This window comes from Oncorhynchus keta, chromosome 10 (assembly GCF_023373465.1).
Source record: "Oncorhynchus keta strain PuntledgeMale-10-30-2019 chromosome 10, Oket_V2, whole genome shotgun sequence".
Taxonomy (NCBI): domain Eukaryota; kingdom Metazoa; phylum Chordata; class Actinopteri; order Salmoniformes; family Salmonidae; genus Oncorhynchus; species Oncorhynchus keta.
The window spans coordinates 30,969,383-30,978,597 of NC_068430.1; the positions used below are offsets into that span (position 1 = coordinate 30,969,383).

Below are 9,215 nucleotides of genomic sequence, written 5' to 3' on the forward strand. Positions count from 1 at the left end.
ACTAAAGCACTCACTTGTTTTTAAAGAGGTAATATCCTTCATTTTTAAAATGCTTCCAATCTTAACTGTAACTTTGTGTGGACGGTTCATATAATAATAAGTTGGGCCCAGATGTATTTGTGTGGACGGTTCAGTGTGTAGGATAGTGTGCAGGTGGAGGGTAGTGTGTAGGGTAGTGTGTAGGATAGTGTGCAGGTGGAGGGTAGTGTGTAGGGTAGTGTGTAGGATAGTGTGCAGGTGGAGGGTAGTGTGTAGGATAGTGTGCAGGTGGAGGGTAGTGTGTAGGGTAGTGTGTAGGATAGTGTGCAGGTGGAGGGTAGTGTGTAGGGTAGTGTGTAGGATAGTGTGCAGGTGGAGGGTAGTGTGTAGGGTAGTGTGTAGGATAGTGTGCAGGTGGAGGGTAGTGTGTAGGGTAGTGTGTAGGATAGTGTGCAGGTGGAGGGTAGTGTGTAGGATAGTGTGCAGGTGGAGGGTAGTGTGTAGGATAGTGTGCAGGTGGAGGGTAGTGTGTAGGGTAGTGTGTAGGATAGTGTGCAGGTGGAGGGTAGTGTGTAGGGTAGTGTGTAGGATAGTGTGCAGGTGGAGGGTAGTGTGTAGGGTAGTGTGTAGGATAGTGTGCAGGTGGAGGGTAGTGTGTAGGATAGTGTGCAGGTGGAGGGTAGTGTGTAGGGTAGTGTGTAGGATAGTGTGCAGGTGGAGGGTAGTGTGTAGGGTAGTGTGTAGGTGTGCAGGTGGAGGGTAGTGTAGGATAGTGTGCAGGTGGAGGGTAGTGTGTAGGGTAGTGTGCAGGTGGAGGGTAGTGTGTAGGGTAGTGTGTAGGATAGTGTGCAGGTGGAGGGTAGTGTGTAGGATAGTGTGCAGGTGGAGGGTAGTGTGTAGGGTAGTGTGTAGGATAGTGTGCAGGTGGAGGGTAGTGTGTAGGGTAGTGTGTAGGATAGTGTGCAGGTGGAGGGTAGTGTGTAGGATAGTGTGCAGGTGGAGGGTAGTGTGTAGGGTAGTGTGTAGGATAGTGTGCAGGTGGAGGGTAGTGTGTAGGGTAGTGTGTAGGATAGTGTGCAGGTGGAGGGTAGTGTGTAGGATAGTGTGCAGGTGGAGGGTAGTGTGTAGGGTAGTGTGTAGGATAGTGTGCAGGTGGAGGGTAGTGTGTAGGGTAGTGTGTAGGATAGTGTGCAGGTGGAGGGTAGTGTGTAGGGTAGTGTGTAGGATAGTGTGCAGGTGGAGGGTAGTGTGTAGGATAGTGTGCAGGTGGAGGGTAGTGTGTAGGGTAGTGTGTAGGATAGTGTGCAGGTGGAGGGTAGTGTGTAGGGTAGTGTGTAGGATAGTGTGCAGGTGGAGGGTAGTGTGTAGGATAGTGTGCAGGTGGAGGGTAGTGTGTAGGGTAGTGTGTAGGATAGTGTGCAGGTGGAGGGTAGTGTGTAGGATAGTGTGCAGGTGGAGGGTAGTGTGTAGGGTAGTGTGTAGGATAGTGTGCAGGTGGAGGGTAGTGTGTAGGGTAGTGTGTGTAGGATAGTGTGCAGGTGGAGGGTAGTGTGGATAGTGTGCAGGTGGAGGGTAGTGTGAGGGTAGTGTGTAGGATAGTGTGCAGGTGGAGGGTAGTGTGTAGGGTAGTGTGTAGGATAGTGTGCAGGTGGAGGGTAGTGTGTAGGATAGTGTGCAGGTGGAGGGTAGTGTGTAGGGTAGTGTGTAGGATAGTGTGCAGGTGGAGGGTAGTGTGTAGGGTAGTGTGTAGGATAGTGTGCAGGTGGAGGGTGTGTAGGATAGTGTGCAGGTGGAGGGTAGTGTGTAGGATAGTGTGCAGGTGGAGGGTAGTGTGTAGGGTAGTGTGTAGGATAGTGTGCAGGTGGAGGGTAGTGTGTAGGGTAGTGTGTAGGATAGTGTGCAGGTGGAGGGTAGTGTGTAGGGTAGTGTGTAGGATAGTGTGCAGGTGGAGGGTAGTGTGTAGGATAGTGTGCAGGTGGAGGGTAGTGTGTAGGGTAGTGTGTAGGATAGTGTGCAGGTGGAGGGTAGTGTGTAGGGTAGTGTGTAGGATAGTGTGCAGGTGGAGGGTAGTGTGTAGGATAGTGTGCAGGTGGAGGGTAGTGTGTAGGGTAGTGTGTAGGATAGTGTGCAGGTGGAGGGTAGTGTGTAGGGTAGTGTGTAGGATAGTGTGCAGGTGGAGGGTAGTGTGTAGGATAGTGTGCAGGTGGAGGGTAGTGTGTAGGGTAGTGTGTAGGATAGTGTGCAGGTGGAGGGTAGTGTGTAGGGTAGTGTGTAGGATAGTGTGCAGGTGGAGGGTAGTGTGTAGGATAGTGTGCAGGTGGAGGGTAGTGTGTAGGGTAGTGTGTAGGATAGTGTGCAGGTGGAGGGTAGTGTGTAGGGTAGTGTGTAGGATAGTGTGCAGGTGGAGGGTAGTGTGTAGGATAGTGTGCAGGTGGAGGGTAGTGTGTAGGGTAGTGTGTAGGATAGTGTGCAGGTGGAGGGTAGTGTGTAGGGTAGTGTGTAGGATAGTGTGCAGGTGGAGGGTAGTGTGTAGGGTAGTGTGTAGGATAGTGTGCAGGTGGAGGGTAGTGTGTAGGATAGTGTGCAGGTGGAGGGTAGTGTGTAGGGTAGTGTGTAGGATAGTGTGCAGGTGGAGGGTAGTGTGTAGGGTAGTGTGTAGGATAGTGTGCAGGTGGAGGGTAGTGTGTAGGATAGTGTGCAGGTGGAGGGTAGTGTGTAGGGTAGTGTGTAGGATAGTGTGCAGGTGGAGGGTAGTGTGTAGGATAGTGTGCAGGTGGAGGGTAGTGTGTAGGGTAGTGTGTAGGATAGTGTGCAGGTGGAGGGTAGTGTGTAGGGTAGTGTGTAGGATAGTGTGCAGGTGGAGGGTAGTGTGTAGGATAGTGTGCAGGTGGAGGGTAGTGTGTAGGGTAGTGTGTAGGATAGTGTGCAGGTGGAGGGTAGTGTGTAGGGTAGTGTGTAGGATAGTGTGCAGGTGGAGGGTAGTGTGTAGGATAGTGTGCAGGTGGAGGGTAGTGTGTAGGGTAGTGTGTAGGATAGTGTGCAGGTGGAGGGTAGTGTGTAGGGTAGTGTGTAGGATAGTGTGCAGGTGGAGGGTAGTGTGTAGGATAGTGTGCAGGTGGAGGGTAGTGTGTAGTATAGTGTGTAGGTGTAGGGTGGTGTGTAGGATAGTGTGCAGGTGGAGGGTAGTGTGTAGGATAGTGTGCAGGTGGAGGGTAGTGTGTAGTATAGTGTGCAGGTGGAGGGTAGTGTGTAGGGTAGTGTGTAGGATAGTGTGCAGGTGGAGGGTAGTGTGTAGGGTAGTGTGTAGGATAGTGTGCAGGTGGAGGGTAGTGTGTAGGGTAGTGTGTAGGATAGTGTGCAGGTGGAGGGTAGTGTGTAGGATAGTGTGCAGGTGGAGGGTAGTGTGTAGGGTAGTGTGTAGGATAGTGTGCAGGTGGAGGGTAGTGTGTAGGGTAGTGTGTAGGATAGTGTGCAGGTGGAGGGTAGTGTGTAGGATAGTGTGCAGGTGGAGGGTAGTGTGTAGGGTAGTGTGTAGGATAGTGTGCAGGTGGAGGGTAGTGTGTAGGGTAGTGTGTAGGATAGTGTGCAGGTGGAGGGTAGTGTGTAGGATAGTGTGCAGGTGGAGGGTAGTGTGTAGGATAGTGTGTAGGTGTAGGGTGGTGTGTAGGATAGTGTGCAGGTGGAGGGTAGTGTGTAGGATAGTGTGCAGGTGGAGGGTAGTGTGTAGTATAGTGTGCAGGTGGAGGGTAGTGTGTAGGATAGTGTGCAGGTGGAGGGTAGTGTGTAGGGTAGTGTGTAGGATAGTGTGCAGGTGGAGGGTGGAGGGGTAGTGTGTAGGGTAGTGTGTAGGATAGTGTGCAGGTGGAGGGTAGTGTGTAGTATAGTGTGCAGGTGGAGGTGTAGGTGTGTAGGTGTAGGGTGGTGTGTAGGATAGTGTGCAGGTGGAGGGTAGTGTGTAGGATAGTGTGCAGGTGGAGGGTAGTGTGTAGGATAGTGTGCAGGTGGAGGGTAGTGTGTAGTATAGTGTGTAGGTGTAGGGTGGTGTGTAGGATAGTGTGCAGGTGGAGGGTAGTGTGTAGGATAGTGTGCAGGTGGAGGGTAGTGTGTAGGATAGTGTGCAGGTGGAGGATAGTGTGTAGGATAGTGTGCAGGTGGAGGGTAGTGTGTAGTATAGTGTGCAGGTGGAGGGTAGTGTGTAGGATAGTGTGCAGGTGGAGGGTAGTGTGTAGGGTAGTGTGTAGGATAGTGTGCAGGTGGAGGGTAGTGTGTAGGGTAGTGTGTAGGATAGTGTGTAGGTGGAGGGTAGTGTGTATGCAGCAGTAGGGGAGAGTAGTAGGTAAGGGAGTAGGTAAGGGATTTGGTAGTGGCCCGGAGTAGCGGCTCGGAGTAGCGGCCCGGAGTAGCGGCCCGGAGTAGCGGCCCGGAGTAGCGGCCCGGAGTAGTTGCCCGGAGTAGTGGCCCAGAGTAGCGGCTCGGAGTAGCGGCCCAGAGTAGCGGCTCGGAGTAGCGGCCCAGAGTAGTGGCCCGGAGTAGTGGCCCGGAGTAGCGGCTCGGAGTAGCGGCCCAGAGTAGTGGCCCGGAGTAGTGGCCCGGAGTAGCGGCCCGGAGTAGCGGCCCAGTAGTACGTGTGTCGGTGTGTGCGCGCGCATGTGTGTATGTTTTCAGAGAGAAGGAAGGATGAATCAGAAACAGGAAGTCAAAACAGCAGGATCATCATCACCACTGGATGACGGAGCAGGCAGCTAAAATGTGTGTGTGCACGTGTGTACTTAAGTGTGCATGTGTGCTTGCATGTGTGTAAGTGTGTGTGAACAGGAGTGTGTGTACTATATGTGTGCCTGTGTGATTTTGGATGCAGATGAGTGTGGTATCTATCAGCAGGAGTCAAGACAACATACATTGAGGATTCATGTGATGCAGCTCTGTGTGTGTGTGTGTGTGTGTGTGTGTGTGTGTGTGTGTGTGTGTGTGTGTGTGTGTGTGTGTGTGTGTGTGTGTGTGTGTGTGTGTGTGTGTGTGTGTGTGTGTGTGTGTGTGTGTGTGTGTGTGTGTCAGCATAAATTGGGGTTAGATTAATGTGATGCAGAGCTGCCTCTGTGTTCTGACCCTCATCAGGTAGAGATGAGCTGTGTGTCTTAATTAACCCTGACACAACACCCTGCCAACACTGAGACACAGACAGAGGAAACACCCGAGACACAGACAGAGGAAACACACTGAGACACAGACAGAGGAAACATACTGACACAGACAGAGGAAACATACTGAGGAAACATACTGAGACCCAGACAGAGGAGACACACTGAGACCCAGACAGAGGAAACACAATGAGACCCAGACAGAGGAAACACAATGAGACACAGACAGAGGAAACACAATGAGACACAGACAGAGGAAACACAATGAGACACAGACAGAGGAAACACACTGAGACACAGACAGAGGAAACATACTGAGACACAGACAGAGGAAACATACTGAGACACAGACAGAGGAAACATACTGAGACACAGACAGAGGAAACACCCCGAGACACAGACAGAGGAAACATACTGAGACACAGACAGAGGAAACACAATGAGACCCAGACAGAGGAAACATACTGAGGAAACATACTGAGACCCAGACAGAGGAAACACAATGAGACACAGACAGAGGAAACACAATGAGACACAGACAGAGGAAACACAATGAGACACAGACAGAGGAAACACACTGAGACACAGACAGAGGAAACATACTGAGACACAGACAGAGGAAACATACTGAGACACAGACAGAGGAAACACCCCGAGACACAGACAGAGGAAACATACTGAGACACAGACAGAGGAAACACCCTGAGACCCAGACAGAGGAAACACAATGAGACACAGACAGAGGAAACATACTGAGACACAGACAGAGGAAACATACTGAGACACAGACAGAGGAAACATACTGAGACACAGACAGAGGAAACATACTGAGACACAGACAGAGGAAACATACTGAGACACAGACAGAGGAAACATACTGAGACACAGACAGAGGAAACATACTGAGACACAGACAGAGGAAACATACTGAGACACAGACAGAGGAAACATACTGAGACAATAGCTGGACGCATCACCCAGCCAGCATAGAAACAACCCATAGAAAAAAACAACACTGTTTTGGTTCAGGCAAAGCAGATGACGAGCATCAACCAAGAAACATGGAACTGTCATGGAGCTGTACCCCCCTCAGATGGGCAGGCTCCACCACATGTACTGTACAACCACATACTGACAATAGAAAACTAAGGGCCAAGTATGAACATGGAATATGTGTTTAGCTTTGGAGTAAAATCAGGACCAGTGGCCACACACACCCTGTAGCGGACCCACACACCCAAATACACACATAGTAGAATAGCGTGACTGGAGAGAGGGAGAAGGCCCAATTATGTGCCCCCTACTATCCTGTGTTAATTGTATGTGTGGAGTGTGGATCCCTGCAGTGCTGCTGCCAGCACGACACACAGAACTGCTCAGGATGATTGCAATTAAAGGGAATCCCTCCCTCTTTCCCTCTATCCCCTCCTCCTCTCTTTCCCCCATCCCTCTGTTCGTGGTGCTGTAGGTAATGAAGGTTCACCACTGGACTGGAGTGGTGTTCGTGGTGCTGCCAAATAATCCCACCTTCAGGTGCTGTTCATGTGTGAATGATGGGAGAGGAACAGAACATAGAGCTCCACTGGTTTAATGACCAACAAAAGGGAAGTGCTGTATTCTCTCAGGTCATAAAATAATATAAAATAATACTTTATCGTCCATTAAAATGTATTGATATTGTATGGATATCCTTACAGACTATATATTGGTAGTGTATACAGTGAATGATATTCTCCTGCTTGTGTTATTGGGAAAATGTAAAAGTTCTCCTTCACTGAAACCAACTGGTCTGGTGTCTTGCAGCATAAACACTGCTCCCCCTGGTGGGATACACTGGCATTACAGAACAGAGGGTGACAGAATGCCAAAGAAAAGATAAAGGGAGGGAGAGAGGGAGAATAAGAGAAATGGATGGTAAGAGGGGGATAATGGAGGGATAGAAGGAGAGACAGTGACAGCTGGTGAGAGAGATGCCATCCCCTGTTTTCATTTTTCATCTCGCTCTCTCTCTCTTTCGCTCTCTCTCTCTCTGCTCCAGATGTTTCCTAATTAACACTGGTGTTAAAGATGATTTTCATCTGGGCTGATTAAATAATCAAATAATGAATGAATGAACCACAGGCTTACATAGGCCCCTATGATCTGTCTCACAGAGGAAGTACGGAGGACGAGAGGGGGAGAGACCCAAAACTCAACCATCAACCCACTGTCAGGACTAAGGGCTTGACTACGTTAGTTTTTATTATTATTACACTTATTACATTCTTTTTCTGTAACACCATTATGGAACCTGTGGAGTTAAGACCTGGTTCTGATGTATGTGTTAAACCTGTCCAGTTAAGACCTGGTTCTGATGTATGTGTTAAACCTGTGGAGTTAAGACCTGGTTCTGATGTATGTCTTAAACCTGTGGAGTTAAGACCTGGTTCTGATGTATGTGTTAAACCTGTGGAGTTAAGACCTGGTTCTGATGTATGTCTTAAACCTGTAGAGTTAAGACCTGGTTCTGATGTATGTCTTAAACCTGTCCAGTTAAGACCTGGTTCTGATGTATGTGTTAAACCTGTCCAGTTAAGACCTGGTTCTGATGTATGTGTTAAACCTGTCCAGTTAAGACCTGGTTCTGATGTATGTCTTAAACCTGTAGAGTTAAGACCTGGTTCTGATGTATGTCTTAAACCTGTCCAGTTAAGACCTGGTTCTGATGTATGTGTTAAACCTGTCCAGTTAAGACCTGGTTCTGATGTATGTCTTAAACCTGTCCAGTTAAGACCTGGTTCTGATGTATGTCTTAAACCTGTGGAGTTAAGACCTGGTTCTGATGTATGTCTTAAACCTGTGGAGTTAAGACCTGGTTCTGATGTATGTCTTAAACCTGTGGAGTTAAGACCTGGTTCTGATGTATGTCTTAAACCTGTGGAGTTAAGACCTGGTTCTGATGTATGTCTTAAACCTGTCAGTTAAGACCTGGTTCTGATGTATGTGTTAAACCAGTTAAGACCTGGTTCTGATGATGTCTTAAACCTGTAGAGTTAAACCTGTATGTCTTAAACCTGTCCAGTTAAGACCTGGTTCTGATGTATGTGTTAAACCTGTCCAGTTAAGACCTGGTTCTGATGTATGTGTTAAACCTGTCCAGTTAAGACCTGGTTCTGATGTATGTCTTAAACCTGTAGAGTTAAGACCTGGTTCTGAGTTAAGACCTGTATGTCTTAAACCTGTCCAGTTAAGACCTGGTTCTGATGTATGTGTTAAACCTGTCCAGTTAAGACCTGGTTCTGATGTATGTCTTAAACCTGTCCAGTTAAGACCTGGTTCTGATGTATGTCTTAAACCTGTGGAGTTAAGACCTGGTTCTGATGTATGTCTTAAACCTGTGGAGTTAAGACCTGGTTCTGATGTATGTCTTAAACCTGTGGAGTTAAGACCTGGTTCTGATGTATGTCTTAAACCTGTGGAGTTAAGACCTGGTTCTGATGTATGTCTTAAACCTGTCCAGTTAAGACCTGGTTCTGATGTATGTCTTAAACCTGTGGAGTTAAGACCTGGTTCTGATGTATGTCTTAAACCTGTGGAGTTAAGACCTGGTTCTGATGTATGTCTTAAACCTGTCCAGTTAAGACCTGGTTCTGATGTATGTCTTAAACCTGTGGAGTTAAGACCTGGTTCTGATGTATGTCTTAAACCTGTGGAGTTAAGACCTGGTTCTGATGTATGTCTTAAACCTGTGGAGTTAAGACCTGGTTCTGATGTATGTCTTAAACCTGTGGAGTTAAGACCTGGTTCTGATGTATGTCTTAAACCTGTCCAGTTAAGACCTGGTTCTGATGTATGTCTTAAACCTGTGGAGTTAAGACCTTTTCAATAGGCAGGTTATCTCTTCCTGAATTGGACTTTCAATTCACTTCCTGAATTGCAATGAATTTGGCCCCAACCCTGTCTCAAATGGTCTTGAGTGAGCAGGATGAGTGGACAAGTCTATTTAACATCCAACCACTGTAGAACAGAGTACAAGCACCAAGGACAAAATGGCTTCAAGTGAAAGAGCTAAAATGCCAACTGGACAGTTTTATACTAGATAAACGGTAAAGCGGGGCT

At 48.4% G+C, this 9,215-nt stretch overlaps 1 long non-coding RNA gene across 1 annotated transcript; it reads left to right on the forward strand.

Moving 5' to 3' along the window:
• The first annotated feature begins 3,645 nt into the window (after positions 1-3,645).
• On the forward strand, positions 3,646-4,178 carry LOC127931983 (uncharacterized). The gene is made up of 3 exons (XR_008143402.1): positions 3,646-3,658; positions 3,981-4,070; positions 4,131-4,178. It is a non-coding gene; the product is annotated as an uncharacterized LOC127931983 (long non-coding RNA).
• The last annotated feature ends 5,037 nt before the right edge of the window (positions 4,179-9,215 follow it).